This window comes from Coenobita brevimanus, chromosome 107 (genome assembly GCF_032717465.1).
Source record: "Coenobita brevimanus isolate Jiangsu-jjx chromosome 107, ASM3271746v2, whole genome shotgun sequence".
Taxonomy (NCBI): domain Eukaryota; kingdom Metazoa; phylum Arthropoda; class Malacostraca; order Decapoda; family Coenobitidae; genus Coenobita; species Coenobita brevimanus.
Genome location: NC_137060.1, coordinates 22,085,028 through 22,099,618, shown reverse-complemented (window position 1 = coordinate 22,099,618; position 14,591 = coordinate 22,085,028). Strand labels below are relative to the sequence as shown.

The following is a 14,591-nucleotide window of genomic DNA, read 5'->3' as shown; positions in this document are numbered from 1 at the left end:
ACCAAAGTTGGTGGAGTTCAGGGACACACAGTGGATTATGCAGGTGTTCGAGAACAATTGTCTTATTTCAGAAACTATTAAAGCAACATTAGACTTGCATAATCACTGTAAAGGCACTTAAAAAATAGTAGATATTATCTAACTGACTTTCTGGATGATCACCACCATGGTGATGGAAAAAAAGAAAAAAGCCAAAATGACGCCAAAATGGAGTGTCTATAATTAGGAAACCTACAGCAGATAACATACATCACTGGAAAGCTCACAGAGAGGTAAGAGCCTTTACTTAAGTGACTTTTCTCAAAATTCACCATTGTAATGCAGCTAATCCTCTGTGTTGGGGGAGAGATGGGAGTTACAAGTCATCCATGGTGGTCAGGTAGGAAGCTTTGTGGGTGGCTGGGTGGAGAGGGTAGAGTGGGTGGGTGGGTGAGTGGTGTGGTTAAGGTGGGTAAGCATAGCGAGTGAACATGTGGAGTGTGCAGAGTATGTAAGATAGGTGGCTTGGGCAGAGTCGGTGAAATGGATGGATGAATGCGTGGGATGGGGCGGGTATGTGGATGAGTGTGAGAATGGGTCAGCTTTGTGGATGGAAGAGTATGGTTTGTAGGGGAGTGGGTGGATGTGTGATTTCTTGCAAGGCATGCGGGAAACAGGCTTACTACTCTAGGTGTGTGGGTTGGTTTATGATTTACTGGGTGGGCAGGTGAGTGTATGGGGGAAATAAGTTCATTGTGTAAATCGGTCCATGGCTGAAATAAATCAATGTAGGAAAATAGGTTCATGCTGGAATACGTGGTTGGGGAAACGACCCCAGGTGAAAACAACATCAATGGGTAAGAAAAGTCCTTGGAGAAAACAGGTCCATGTTAAGATTTAGTATTTTGCTTTGAGCAGAAAATATTTCATTGGGAAAAATAGATCCATGGTGAAAATAGGCAATAGAGCAAAATAAGATAAAGGAAATATGTCCAAAGGGACATAGATCCATGGGGAATATTGGCCCAAAAGGAAAATTGGTCCATGGAGGAGAATGGGTCTATGGGATGCAAGTAGGTAGGTGGGAAAACCGGGAGAGTAAGGTGCGGACCCTGACGGGGTGTAGCCAGAGACGATCTGTGCAGAAAAAAAAGTAAAGAGCACTAGATTCAGCATCAAAATGCAGTTATCTGGGAAATTACTAGTTGCATCATACCTACACACATAAATGGCAAGTTAAAGTAACAATGTTAGCAAGTTAGCTTGCTTGAAATTACTTGCTTCCATACTTTCAAGTGTGGATGCCTATACAGAAACTTTATTCACAGTTTAATGTTAAAACAGTCTGCGTCAGTAACCTAAGCCTACAAGAGAAACGTCCGTACCGTGTTCTGCTAGCTGTAGAGGGCAATTAATCTACAGGGCAGAGAAACAGCATTTTATATCACTGGAGAAGGGACTTGCCCCTAAACCAGTGCTTGAAATATAGCAACTGTATTTGTACACCCATGTACACTGAAAGCGGTACAAAATATTGTACAGATAGAAGCACGTGCGCTCAAGTTTGTGTGTGTGTGTGTGTGTGTGTGTGTGTGTGTGTTTACAGTGGCTTCATCTCCTTGTCCTTATGGACGATACTGTTCTTCTCTAGACAACGCGATGCGGGATGGAACATAAACTTACATTTCTGAATCAGTTCTGTGTAAATAATGGCATTTTTTTTTTATGCGATGAAGAAGGAACCAAAGGCCATGAGCCCGCAGTAACAGTTCCCTCCAAGAGAAAAACAAAATACAATAGAGAGCCAAATTCAAGATCCGATCATTTTGAGATGCCTGGACACTGCGTTTGAAAGACTGGAGATCATAGGCAGCAGGAAATACAGACAGAGGGAGACAGTTCCAGAGCTGACCTGTTGCATAAATGAAAGACTGGGAGTAACGGATAACTCTTGCATTAGAGAGTTGGACAGAAAAGGGATGAGAGTTTGCTGCTAGACGGGTGCTACGAGCCCGTCGTAGAGGTGGAGGAATGCAAGCAGACAGTTCAGAGGAGCAGTGACCATTAAAGTAGCGATAGAAAAGAGATAAAGATGCAACAGTGCGGCGAAGGGACAGAGGTTGAAGGGAGTCAGTAAGAGGAGGAGAGTTAATGAGACGAAAAGCCTTTGACTCCACCCTATTGAGAAGAGCTGTATGTGGGGAGCCTCCCTACATGTGAGAGTTGTACTCCACACAGGGGCGTACAAAACCCCTGTATAGAGCCAACAATTATGCAGGGGTAAAGAAAGAGCGGAGTCGGCTTAGCACACCCAATCTCTTGGAAGCAGATTTTACAAGAGATGTAATATGATCTTTCCAAGATAAGTCCCGAGTAAATGAAACCCCAAGCATGTTCAAGGATGATGCAGGATTAAGCTGAATATTATTAAACATTAGTGGGTATACCTGTGGAAGATTTTGTCGAGTTGATAGGTGTAAGAACTGAGTCTTAGATGCATTAAAAACAACCATATTATTTTTACCCCATTCAGAGATACGAGCCAAGTCAGACATTAGGTGTGCCATAGCCTCATCCCTTGCTTGTTAAAGTAACTGTTGAAATGGGCGTTGCGGGAACCGAATGGAAAGGTGAAGGGTGGAGTCATCAGCGTATGAGTGGATAGGGTTAGATGTACAGCTTAGAAGATCATTGATGAATAAAAGGAAGAGAGTAGGTGATAGGACAGAGCCCTGAGGAACACCACTGTTGATAGATCTAGGAGAAGAACGATGGCCGTCTATAACAGCAGCTATAGAACGACCAGAAAGGAAGCTAGCGATGAAGGCACAGATAGAAGGATAGAAACCGTAGGAGGGCAGTTTGGAAATTAAAGATTTATGCCAGACTCGATCGAAAGCCTTTGAGATGTCAAGTGCAATGGCAAAACTTTCGCAAAAGTCCCGAAAGGAGGATGACCAGGAGTCTGAAAGGTACGTGAGAAGATCGCCAGTGGAGCGTCCCTGACGGAACCTGTACTGACGATCGGAAAGAAGGTTGTGATAGGAAAGATGCCTTAAAATTTTTCTATTGAGAATTGACTCGAAAACTTTTGAAATACAGGACGTTAAAGCAATTGGACGATAGTTGGAGGGTTGGGAGTGGTCACCCTTCTTTGGGACTGGCTGAATGAGAGCAAACTTCCAGCAAGAAGGAAAGGTACAAGTTGACAGACAAAGGCGAAAGAGTTTGCCTAGGCAGGGTGTAAGCACAGAAGCACAGTTCTTGAGAACAACAGGAGGGACCCCATCAGGCCCATATGCCTTGTTAGTACTGAGGCCAGTAATGGCAGAAAATACATCAGCTGAAGAAATTTTAATGTCAACCATGAGGAAGTCAGAGGGGGGAAGAGATGGAGGAACAGCACCGGAATCGTCTAAGGTGGAATTGGGGGAGAAAGTCTGTGCGAAGAGATCTGCTTTATCAGTAGAAGAAATAGCTACAGAACCTTCAGAGTAGAAAAGAGGAGGGAAGGATGATGAGGTAAAGTTGTTAGAAAGATTTTTGGCAAGGTGCCAGAAGGAGCGGGAAGAATTCGAGTTGGAGAGTTGAGAGCATTTAGTATGGATGAAATTATTTTTAGTAGAGCGAAGTTGTGGATAATATTAAGACCAAGTTCTTTGCAATCCATGCGTCAGTGGGTGATCGTGAGCCATTCTGCTTTGCTGAGATGGTCGTGCAGTGGTGTGACAGGTATGTGTATCTGGGCAGCCTGTTCACAAGCGACGGGACCCTGGCGTCCGCCATTACCGCCCATGCACAAGGAAAAATGTGCCACATTCTGAAATTTGTGTCATTTTTTGAAAAGAATATAGATATACCATTTTACGTTAAAATGAAGATGTTTGAAGCAGCCTTAATGTCAACCACCCTATATAGCTGTGAATCCTGGTTCAATGGGAACTTGAGGCCAATGGAAAAATTGTATAACGGGGGTATTAAACAGCACCTGGGGGCTCATATGACGGCGTGCACGGACGTTTGTTACGTGGAACTAGAGTGCCTGCCACTGAAATCTTTAGTACTAGCAAGGCAGAGGAAGCTTTTCCAGCGACTGTGGGGGGAGAGGCGTGGTACGCCCGATGACCCGTGGGTGCACGCCGTCAGGCTGACCATGGCGGCTAACACACCAACAAGTAAACACATTAAGAGATTAAGTAATAATTCTGTTGATGATGTTAAAGTCGGCATTGAATCTTTAAAGCAATCAATTTTTAACTCACATCTTCTAGAAGGCTAATTTATAATGTGCTGAATCCTACCTTAACAGTTCACGAAATCTATAAATGTCGTGGTAAAACTAGTGAGGTACACAGAATGGCATTTAGTCGGCTGCGGGTAATCAGTCATAATCTGGCGATTGAGACGGGCCGTTGGAATCGGCGTGGACAGGGACGTCTCCCGGTAGCAAAGCGGCTCTGTCCATGTGGTGCTGTGCAAACAGAGTTGCATGTACTGGAGGTGTGTCCACTGACTCAGCACGTACCGTACAAGATATAACTTTTCTTCCTGGAGTCAAATCTTTGGTGACGATGCTCAGTTTCCTATTGAGGAGATAGTGTATAAGGTCCTTTCCTGTTTTGGCCGGTGTGTACTACAGTATAATGTTTATCATAACCTATGTTATTTAAAGTGTTTTTAATTAATTTTGTATGCTCTTATTCTAACAATGATATATCACTGTGATTTTTTTTTTTTCGTAAAAAAACGTGATTTGTCATATTGTAGTTACGTTACTAATCAGAAGTGTAATGATTTCTACCTTTCATTAAGGCTATATAGATGCACTGATCAACCCTTTAATACATCGCTTGTTTTGTGGACCATAATTGTTTGCTAATATCTGATGTGCTGTTTATCATGTTAAGGTTTATTGTTGTTTGAAATCTTGTATGTGTATGGATATTGTGGTCAATAAATACTTACTTATCTTACTTACTTACCTGTGTGTCTGTGTCTGTGTGTCTGTGTGTCCGTGTGCCATGAAGAAGGAACCAAAGGCTGAGCCCGGAAAACAGTTCCTTCCAAGAATAAAAAACAAAAACAAAACAAAAGAGTCAAATTCAAGATCCGTTCATTTCGAGATACCTGGACACACTGCGTGTGAAAGACTGGATATCAGAGGAAGTAGAAAATACAGACAGAGGGAGACAGTTCCAGAGTTGACCTTTTGCATAAATGAAGGACTGGGAATAACGGTTAACTCTTGCATTAGAGAGTTTGACAGAAAAGGGATGGAAATTTGTTGCTAGACGGGTGTTACGCACTCGTCGTAGAGGTGGAGGGATGCAAGGAGACGGTTCAGAGGAGCAGTGACCATTGAAGTAGCGATAGAAAAGAGATAAAGAGGCAACAGTGCGGCGAAGAGACGGGTTGGAGGGAGCTAGTACGAGGAGGAGAGTTGATGAGATGAAAAGCCTTTGACACCACCCTACTGAGAAGAGCTGTATGTGGGGGTGCCTCCCCACACATTAGGGTTGTACTCTAAACGTGGGTGAATAAGACCCGTGTATAAAGTCAACAACTGTGCAGGGGTAAAGAAGGCAGGGAGTCGGCTTAGCACACCTAATCTCTTGGAACAGATTTTACGAGAGATGTAATATAATCTTCCCAAGATAAATCCCGAGTGAATGAAACCCCAAGCATGTTCAAGGATGACGTGGGGTTGAGCTGAATATTATTAAACATTAGTGGGTTCTCCTGTGGAAGATTTTGATGGGTTGACAGGTGCAAAAACTGAGTCTTTGATGCATTAAAAACAACAAGATTATTTTTACCCCAGTCAAAGATACGAGCCAAATCAGACATTACGTGTGCCATAGCCTCATCTATTGTTTGTTCAAGTAACTGCTGAGATGGACATTGCAGAAACCGAATGGAATGATGAAGGATGGAATCATCTGCATGCGAGTGGACAGGGTTAGATGTATAGCTTAGAAGATCATTGCCGAAAAAAGAAAGAGAGTTGGTGATAGGAGAGAGCCCTGAGGAACACCACTGTAGATAGATGTAGGAGAAAAAAGGTGGTCGTCTACAACAGCAGCTACAGAACGACCAGAAAGGAAGCTATAGATGAAGGCACAGATAGGAGGATAGAAACCGTAGGAGGGCAGTTTGGAAATTAAAGATTTATGCCAGACTCGATCGAAAACCTTTGAGATGTCAAGTGCAGTGGTGTAGCGTGGGTTGCCAGCGCCCGGGGCAAGGAAAGTATTGCGCCCCCTAACCCGTCTCCCATTAGCACTCCCTGAGACCCTTTCACCAGTCCAGTAATTGAACCCTTTACCCCTCAAGCACATGTATTTTAAGAAAATACTTCATTGTATAATTATTTTTTCACTTTCGTAATTGTTTAAACCATTAGAAAATTACATACATATATATATATATATATATATATATATATATATATATATATATATATATATATACTGTATATATATATATATATATATATATATATATATATATACAAAATATATATATACATATATATATATATATATATATATATATATATATATATATATATATATACACAGTAGGCTCACACAGTGCACGAGAGATTGGGCGGTCCACGACCTCGCGCACTGGGAATTCGCGTACTGGGAATACATAATCTTATGGGAATAATTACAAATGGGCAGTACCCCCTCATGCCTGGACATTTTTTGGCCATTGTACTAAAGCTATAGCTACAATAACAAAAATATGGGTAGTCACCTTAACAACAGTAGACAACAGGCCTGATGACCTTAAATAACAGGGGCTCCGAGGTGCGGCAACACTTACAGCGCCGCACTCCCCACCGCACCTCCCACCACACCAACATTTCCCTCCACAGACTACTCTTGAGCACCTTCCCCAGGAGCATCAAAGTCACTCACTTCGGCCATAAACCCTTCAAAGTCCAATGCTGACACCTCTGACATTGCATCCTCTTCATCCTCAACAGGAACAGGAGCAGACGATGTCGCTGGTTCTGCAATTTCACCAACTTGAGCCCGCTGTGTGTAGCTTGTTATGAGCGTCTGTCTTCTCCTGTTTATTTCTTCCCTGTGCATGTCTGTGTAGAAACGGAAGAATTTGTCAATACCAACCAGAAGTTTCTCCGTTCTTAGGTTGCTCACTTCCTGTTCCTTCACCTCTTCCTTGAGCTTATCCACGGCAGCAAGGATCTTGCTAATGTTTGACATACACAGCTCAGTCCTGCCTTCCATCTCACTAGGCTGCTCAACTTGACTCTGCCTGGCGTTGGGCTCTGCATCAGCCTCGTCTATCCATTGCAACACTTCCTCAGGAGGCTGTTCCTCAGTAGCAGTGTGCACGTCTTGTATATCGGCCAATGTAACGTCCTCGAAACTTGGTACAGCTTGTGCTGCTGTCAGTGTTGCTGCCTCAGCCTCGGCCAGTGGTTGAATGGCCGTCTCCTGGGTCGTGCATAAGTGAGGCATGAGCATTCACCACGCAGGGTTCACAGTTGCAGGTGTAATCTGGTGCCAGGCTTGTAGGAGAAATTCAACTGCGTCCTTCACCGTAAAATTACGCCCCAAGCTGTGCAGTAGAATGCCCGGGAAGTTCTGAGCATCAACATGACGACACGTGACACGCTGTGTGAGGGGTGGTCGCGCACTAATAGAAAATGGTATTTTTGAGCCACTCCTTGCCTCTGCCTCGCGTTCTGTGCAGTAAACTCACGCATTCAAGGGTTTTTGGTTATGATTTTTGGTCACTCGCACACAATGCGAATCGCACGCTGTGATGACGCGCACTGTGCGAACCTACTGTACCTGTATATATATATATATATATATATATATATATATATATATATATATATATATATATATATCATAGTTGAAACAGAAGAACGAAGAATAAGACATGACAACCGCATCAGCAAAACAATTATCAAAAAAAAAAAAAAAAAACTAACCTGTCAACACGCCAAAACAACAAAATTCACCAAACGATCGAACTCATCGGCACACGCATACACTGGCTGCAGCCAGGGTTGCCACTGGGGAAAATAGAAAAATACAATTTGGCTCACCTAAAATCTCCAAGATCGTATGAAAAAAAAACAAGATTTACGTAACAAGTTTTATATATACATATAAATAAGGGTATAGCTCCTTCAACTCATCTTTTAGGTTTTTATGCAGCAGAGGAGTTAGTTGGAGAAGAACAGGGAGACTAGGAAGGGAAGAGGAAGGGAAGAGGTTGTGTAGATCAAATATTCATTCTTAGATCTTTAGTGGAAAAGTGTCTAGAGAAGGGAAAGAAGTTGTATGGGGCCTTCATATATTTGGAGAAAGCATATGACAAGGTGGACAGACAAGGACTGTGGAAAGTATTAAAAATATATGGAGTAGATGGGAAGTTGTTGAATGCTGTGAAGAGTATGTATGAGGGTGCTAAGGCTGCAGTGTGTGTGGACAGTGAACTGGGCTAGTTTTTCTATTTAAAGGTTGAGCTGAACACGGATGTGTCATGTCTCCATGGTTGTTCAATCTGTATTTGGATGGGGTTATAAAAGAGATAAAAGGTAGGGCAGTGGATGTTCGAGTGGCCCTAATGAGAGAGGGAAGTGTTAGGAAACTCCTTGTAGGCTACTGTTGTTTGCATATGATACTGTTTTGTTAAGTGAAGACAAAGGGGAGCTGCAAGGCTTGGTGGATGAGTTTGGGAGAGTGTGTAAGAAACGGAATTTAAAGGTGAATGTAAGGAAGAGTAAAGTTATGGTCTTTGAGAGAGGTGAAGTCAGTGAATGTACAGTGAGGTTGGATGATGAGGAAATGGAAATTGTGAGTACGTTTAAGTACTTGGGTAGTGTGATGAGTAAGGATCGAAGTTTGGAGGGTGAAGTGCTTGAAAGGGTACAACAAGGAAGAAAAGTTGCTGGTTCCTTGAAGACAATGATAAGAAACAGGGAAGTGAGCATGGAAGTGAAAAAGTTAATACATGACAGTTTTGTGATACCAGCTCTGACATATGAAAGTGAGGCTTGGACGTTGTTGGAGGGACACAAGTCAAGAGTGAGAGCAGTGGAAATGAGTTACTTGAGAGGAGCCTGTGGAGTCACATGGAGAGACTGACAATGAGGATGTGAAGGACCGTTGTGCTGTGGATGTGAATGTGATAAGAAGCATTAGGAGAAGCACACTGAGGTGGTTTGGCCATGTGGAGAGGATGGAGTGAGAGACTGACGAGGAGAGTGTATGTGAGTTAGGTGGAGGGGGAGAGAGGGAGGGGAAGGCCAAGGATGAGATGGAGGGATGGAGTGGAGAGGTATATGAGAGAAGGGGGTGTGAATTGGGAGCAGGGCAGTGAAATCGCAGGGGACAGGGTGACGTGGAGGCGATTTGTTTGTGGCCACCCCGTATAAGGGATTAAGGCGTCTGGCAATAGATAGATAGATAGATAGATAGAATTACTGTACATAAACCTGTGTGTTTTCCTCTCTGCCACTGGCAACTTCGATCTCGTCGGCAGGATACGTGTTGCCTGCTGTGTGCTGCAACTCTTACCTCCATAACGCTGGCCAATATTGTCATTTTTCATGTCACTGGTGAGTTCTTTTGATGGTTTCCATTCAAAGCACAGTACTTCTTGTCAAGCGATGGCTTGTTCTACAAACAACCGATTGACAGGTGTGTGGGTGAACAATCTGTTTGTGGCCATGGTTTTTAGCATAGTCATTTGTGAGAACAGTCTCTCAACTAACGCAGAAGAATGTAGTGGAACTAAACGATTACAAATTATTCTTGAAAGACATTCAAATTTAGACTGATTACTCCCAGCAGAAATTCCAAGCATTTCATGCCAGAAATATGTTGCTGATTGATTGAGATGCTGAAGAGTTAACCTGGCATGCAACAGATCTTGCCATTGTTCCTGAAGAGAATCAAGCTCTTTCTCCTTTACGAGAGTAGGGAAGTGTATCACCAATATTGCAATTGCTTTTGTTCTTCTGGGAGATAGAGCTACTATTGGATCAAAAATATTGAGTAATGCCAGCACATTTTCTTCATCAAAAGGAAAGCACTTTCGCATCTGCACACACAGTTCACAGGGTGCGTACACGTTATTATCTATCTATCTATCTATTGCCAGACGCCACAATCCTGTAAGGGGTGGCCATTTGACTGAGTTATTTGTTTTATGGGGAGGGGGACTAATCCTCCACCAACCCACTTGGTGACACGTAGGAAGCACGTATGGTTTGGTTATATGGTTACCACCCAGCGTAGTAAATGATTACAGACGAACATTTCATACTAATCATTAAAGTTAAAATATATTTTCCAGGTTTAATGTGTATATTTATTTGGACTTAAAAAAAAATCCGCGTGATTTTTCGAATTAATCTCCAAGAACCCAAGGTAGGGGTACAAGACCCAAGATCTTGTATTACAAAGAAAGTGACTCATGTTTTACTCTGTGTTGGTGTTGCAACACTAAATTGGCGGGAACATTACTTGGCGACGGTATTTTGAGATTTTGACAGATCTTAATTTAGCGATCGCATTGTTGCCACATGCACAAATAACGGAGGCCACAGCATGTTTCATAAATACAACGTATAACACGAGTTTCTGCAAATATTTGTAGAGGTGAAAATATATGTCATTCTGAGTAAAAAATCTTCTATACACATATGCATTTTAAGGTATGCTTTAGGCGTGAGGTGGATTTTAAAAATTACACAACGTATCAGTGTCACACATCACGGAGACGAGGCGGGTAGGAGAGGACAAGCGAGGCTATCTAGGCGCCCTTGCAACTCGGTGAAATTATGAATTTTTTAAATATGATTTTTTGTGCAAGTTATGGAACATTACAGTACCGGTATCTTCAAACGGGAAATCACGCTATTAATAAGCATTATGTAATTCACCGATAAAGATTACATGAGGACAGTATGGCTGTAATTAGCGAGAAAAATAATGTAAATGTTACGTGGCAACGTTTATTTCCCCTATCATGTTGAAAAACTGTGTAGAATGATCGAACATTGAGAGATTTTCTGTATGAAGGGTATGGCGCGCTATTTTTTATTTATTATCACTGCTTTATTATTATTATTATTATTTTTTTTAATTTTGCGCCCCTAAGAATTTTGCACCAGGGGCAAACGCCCCTGTGCCCCCCCCCCCCACGCTACGCCACTGGTCAAGTGCAATGGCAAGGGCTTCGCCAAAGTCCCGAAATGAGGATGACCAGGAGTCAGAAAGGTAGGTGAGAAAATCACCAGTGGAGCGTCCCTGATGGAACCCATACTGACGATCAGAAAGAAGGTTGTGATAGGAAAGATTCTTTAAAATTTTTCTGTTAAGAATAGACTCGAAAGCTTTTGAAACACAGGATGTTAAAGCAATTGGACGATAGTTTGAGGGTTGGGAATGGTCATCCTTCTTTGGGACTAGCTGAATGAGACAAAACTTCCAGCAAGAAGGAAATGTACAAGTTGAAAGACAGAGGCGAAAGAGTTTACCTAGGCAGGGTGTAAGCACAAAAGCACAGTTCTTGAGGACAACAGGAGAGATCCCATCAGGCCCATATGCCTCGTTAGTATTGATGCCAGTGATGGCAGAAAACACATCAGCTGAAGAAATTTTAATGTCAGCCATGAGGAAGTCAGAGGGGGGAAGTGATGGAGGAACAGTTCTGGAATCATCTAAGGTGGAATTGGAGGAGAAAGTCAGAGCGAAGAGATCTGCTTTATTAGTTGAAGAAATAGCTACAGATCCATCAGGGTAGAGAAGAGGAGGGAAGAATGATGAGGTAAAGTTGTTAGAAAGGTTTTTAGCAAGGTGCCAGAAGGAGCAGGAAGAATTCGAGTTGGAGAGTTGAGAGCATTTAGTACAGATGAAATTATTTTTTGCACGATTCCAGGCAGAAGCATTAAAAAGATGAGATTCAGGGGTGGGTTGGCTCCGGCACCTTTTATAGGAGCTTTCCTTGTTGGAGACAGCATTAGAACAAGCACAATTAAACCAAGGCTTTCTTGCATTAGTCAGTGGATATGAGAAGGGAATGCATGCTTCCATACCCAAGAGAATAACCTCCGTAATGTGCAAAGCACCCTCGAATGATTCCTAGCCGTGGAAGCAATAATCATTCTAGGGAAAATCAAAGAAGTACTACCTGAGGGCCTCCCAATCTGCAGCTCCAACGTGCCACAGACTACGTTTCCTTGGAGGGTCCACAGGCCGTACTGGAGCGATAGGACAGGTTAAGGTAATAAGGTTATGATCGGAGAAGCCCAACCGAGAGAAAAGAATAACAGTGTAATGAGAAGGATTAGTTGCAAGGAAGAGGTCAAGTATGTTGGAGCTCTCTCCAATGCAGTCAGGGATACGGGTAGGGTACTGTACAAGCTACTCTAGGTCATTAAGGATAGAAAAGATGTAGGCTTGTTCACCAGGTGGATCAGTGAATGGAGCGGAGAGCCAAAGGTGGTGGTGAAGATTGAAATCCCCTAGAATGGAGATTTCAGAGAAAGGAGAAATGGATAGAATGTGTTCCATTGTAGAAGTAGGATAGTCGAACAATTTTTGATAGTCATTTGAATCAGGAGATCAGTAAACAGCGCAGATATATTTAGTCAGAGAATGACAGGAAAGCCGAAGCTAGAAAGTAGAGAATTCAGAAGAATCAAGTTCAGGAACACGAGAGCAAGATAGGTCCTTGCGTACATATACACAACAGCCACCTTTGGCTTCGAAATGAGTATAGAGAAAGTAGGAGGATAGAGAAAAGGGTTTGCTTTCAGTTAGTTGCCTCAGACAGCTGAGTCTCTGTTAAGAAGAGAAGGTTTAGAGGAGGAGAGGTGGTGTTCGAGAGAGAGAAAGTTAGAGGAATGATGCAGAAATGAAGAAGTGAGTCAGACAGTGGTTCCGGGCATGTAGAGTCATCACCGGGAGAGGGGCGGATGGTGGGGGCATTTATGGTCCCTCCCACCCTGCGGACTCCGAGGCATGGTTACAGTTCACCATTTTTCTTTAATTTTGAAAAAGGTAGTATAGTGTGTACTGTGCATGTTGATAGTTAGAGAAACTTGTATTGGAGAGCATGCTGGCCTACTCTCTGTGTAACCGAAACACTGACAAAGCTCAGTATAGGTGGATGGTCAGGAACTAGTCCCAATGGCTGATGAAACGGGAGCTCCAGCTCCCCTTGTCATCAGCTTTTCATCCACCTTGGGAGGACTGCCCTGCTCGACTGGTCCTACAGCCTACTCCTAGCACTAAATCCTTCGTAACTACAGCACTACCAGTACTCTACTTAAATAAAAGCTTTGTACATCAGTGCATAGACATTACGCTGGAACATCTAGTGGTGTGTGTGTGTGTGTGTGTGTGTGTGTGTGTGTGTGTGTGTGTGTGTGTGTGTGTGTGTGTGTGTGTGTGTGTGTGTGTATGTGTGTGTGTGTGTGTGTGTGTGAGTAAAATAACTCAAGCAGTTTTAACTTGATGTTAACTATACTTTGTAGATCAGCTGAGGTTTAGCAACAGGGTTGACTTTTTTTTTTTTTTTTTCAAGAAAAACAGGCCAAAGCTCAAGGTCACAAAACTAGGCCAACTAAATGAAAAAAAAAGGTCTGATCTGATTTAACAAATCTTGGTGGAATGGTTAGCGATAGGACAATGGCGACGATATTCTAAGAATAACCAATTAAAGGTCAAGGTCGCTGGACAAAGTCAATTTTCAAATGTTTGGTGTCTGTGTTACAACATAATAACTAAAGCAGAGTTGATCCGATTGCAACCAAACTTGGTAAAGTAGTTCATGGCCACACAGTGGATTAAACAATAATTTTATTAGAACAACTGGTCAATGGTCAAGGTTACATGGCAAGGTCAGCTTAAAACGATTATATGTGATTTAAAGGTTACATGGCAAGGTCAGCTTAAAACGATTATATGTGATTCAAACTAAGTTCACTGAAATAGTTCAGGGTAAGGAAAGAATAAGTGGATTCTGTTTTAAGGAAAATCGGTCAGTGACAAAGGCCACAGAGCGAAGTCAAATGATCGACCCTATAACTCAAACAGTTCTGATTCAGTATGGACTAAATCTGGTGGAAGGATTGATAATAGGGCAAGAATAAATATCCTTTATTTTGCGAACAACAACTAGAAGGTCATGGCCATGGGGCTGGATCAACTCGAACAGTTTTATCCCGTTATGGATATGACTTGATCGAAGCTTGAAGATCAGGAAAAATGAAGTACTTCGATTATTCGAATAATCGTTCAAAAATTTTCATTGACACAAAGCAAGGTAAAATGATTAGCCTTTAGACTAAATTGCCCTTTCTGCTGCTGTAAGGATTTTTGGAGTGTTGCGTGAGAAATGCATGTGTAATTTTTGTTGTAGTTCATGTGTTAATGAGTAACGGAATATATATAAATCATCGAGGGAGTATCTACAAGTTGCAAACAGACTAGAACACATGAACTGACATACTACTCCATCTTCACAAGTATTCGCCCCAAGGTGGGATTGAATGTAGATCAAGAGGACTGGGAGAAGGCACGCATATCCTACTGAACAGATACTGAGCT

General features: G+C 42.5%; 1 protein-coding gene across 1 annotated transcript in view; it reads right to left on the bottom strand.

Moving 5' to 3' along the window:
* Positions 1-14,591, bottom strand: part of LOC145416718 (ionotropic receptor 93a-like) — a 390,485-nt gene that overhangs the window by 79,920 nt on the left and 295,974 nt on the right. The window lies entirely within an intron of this gene.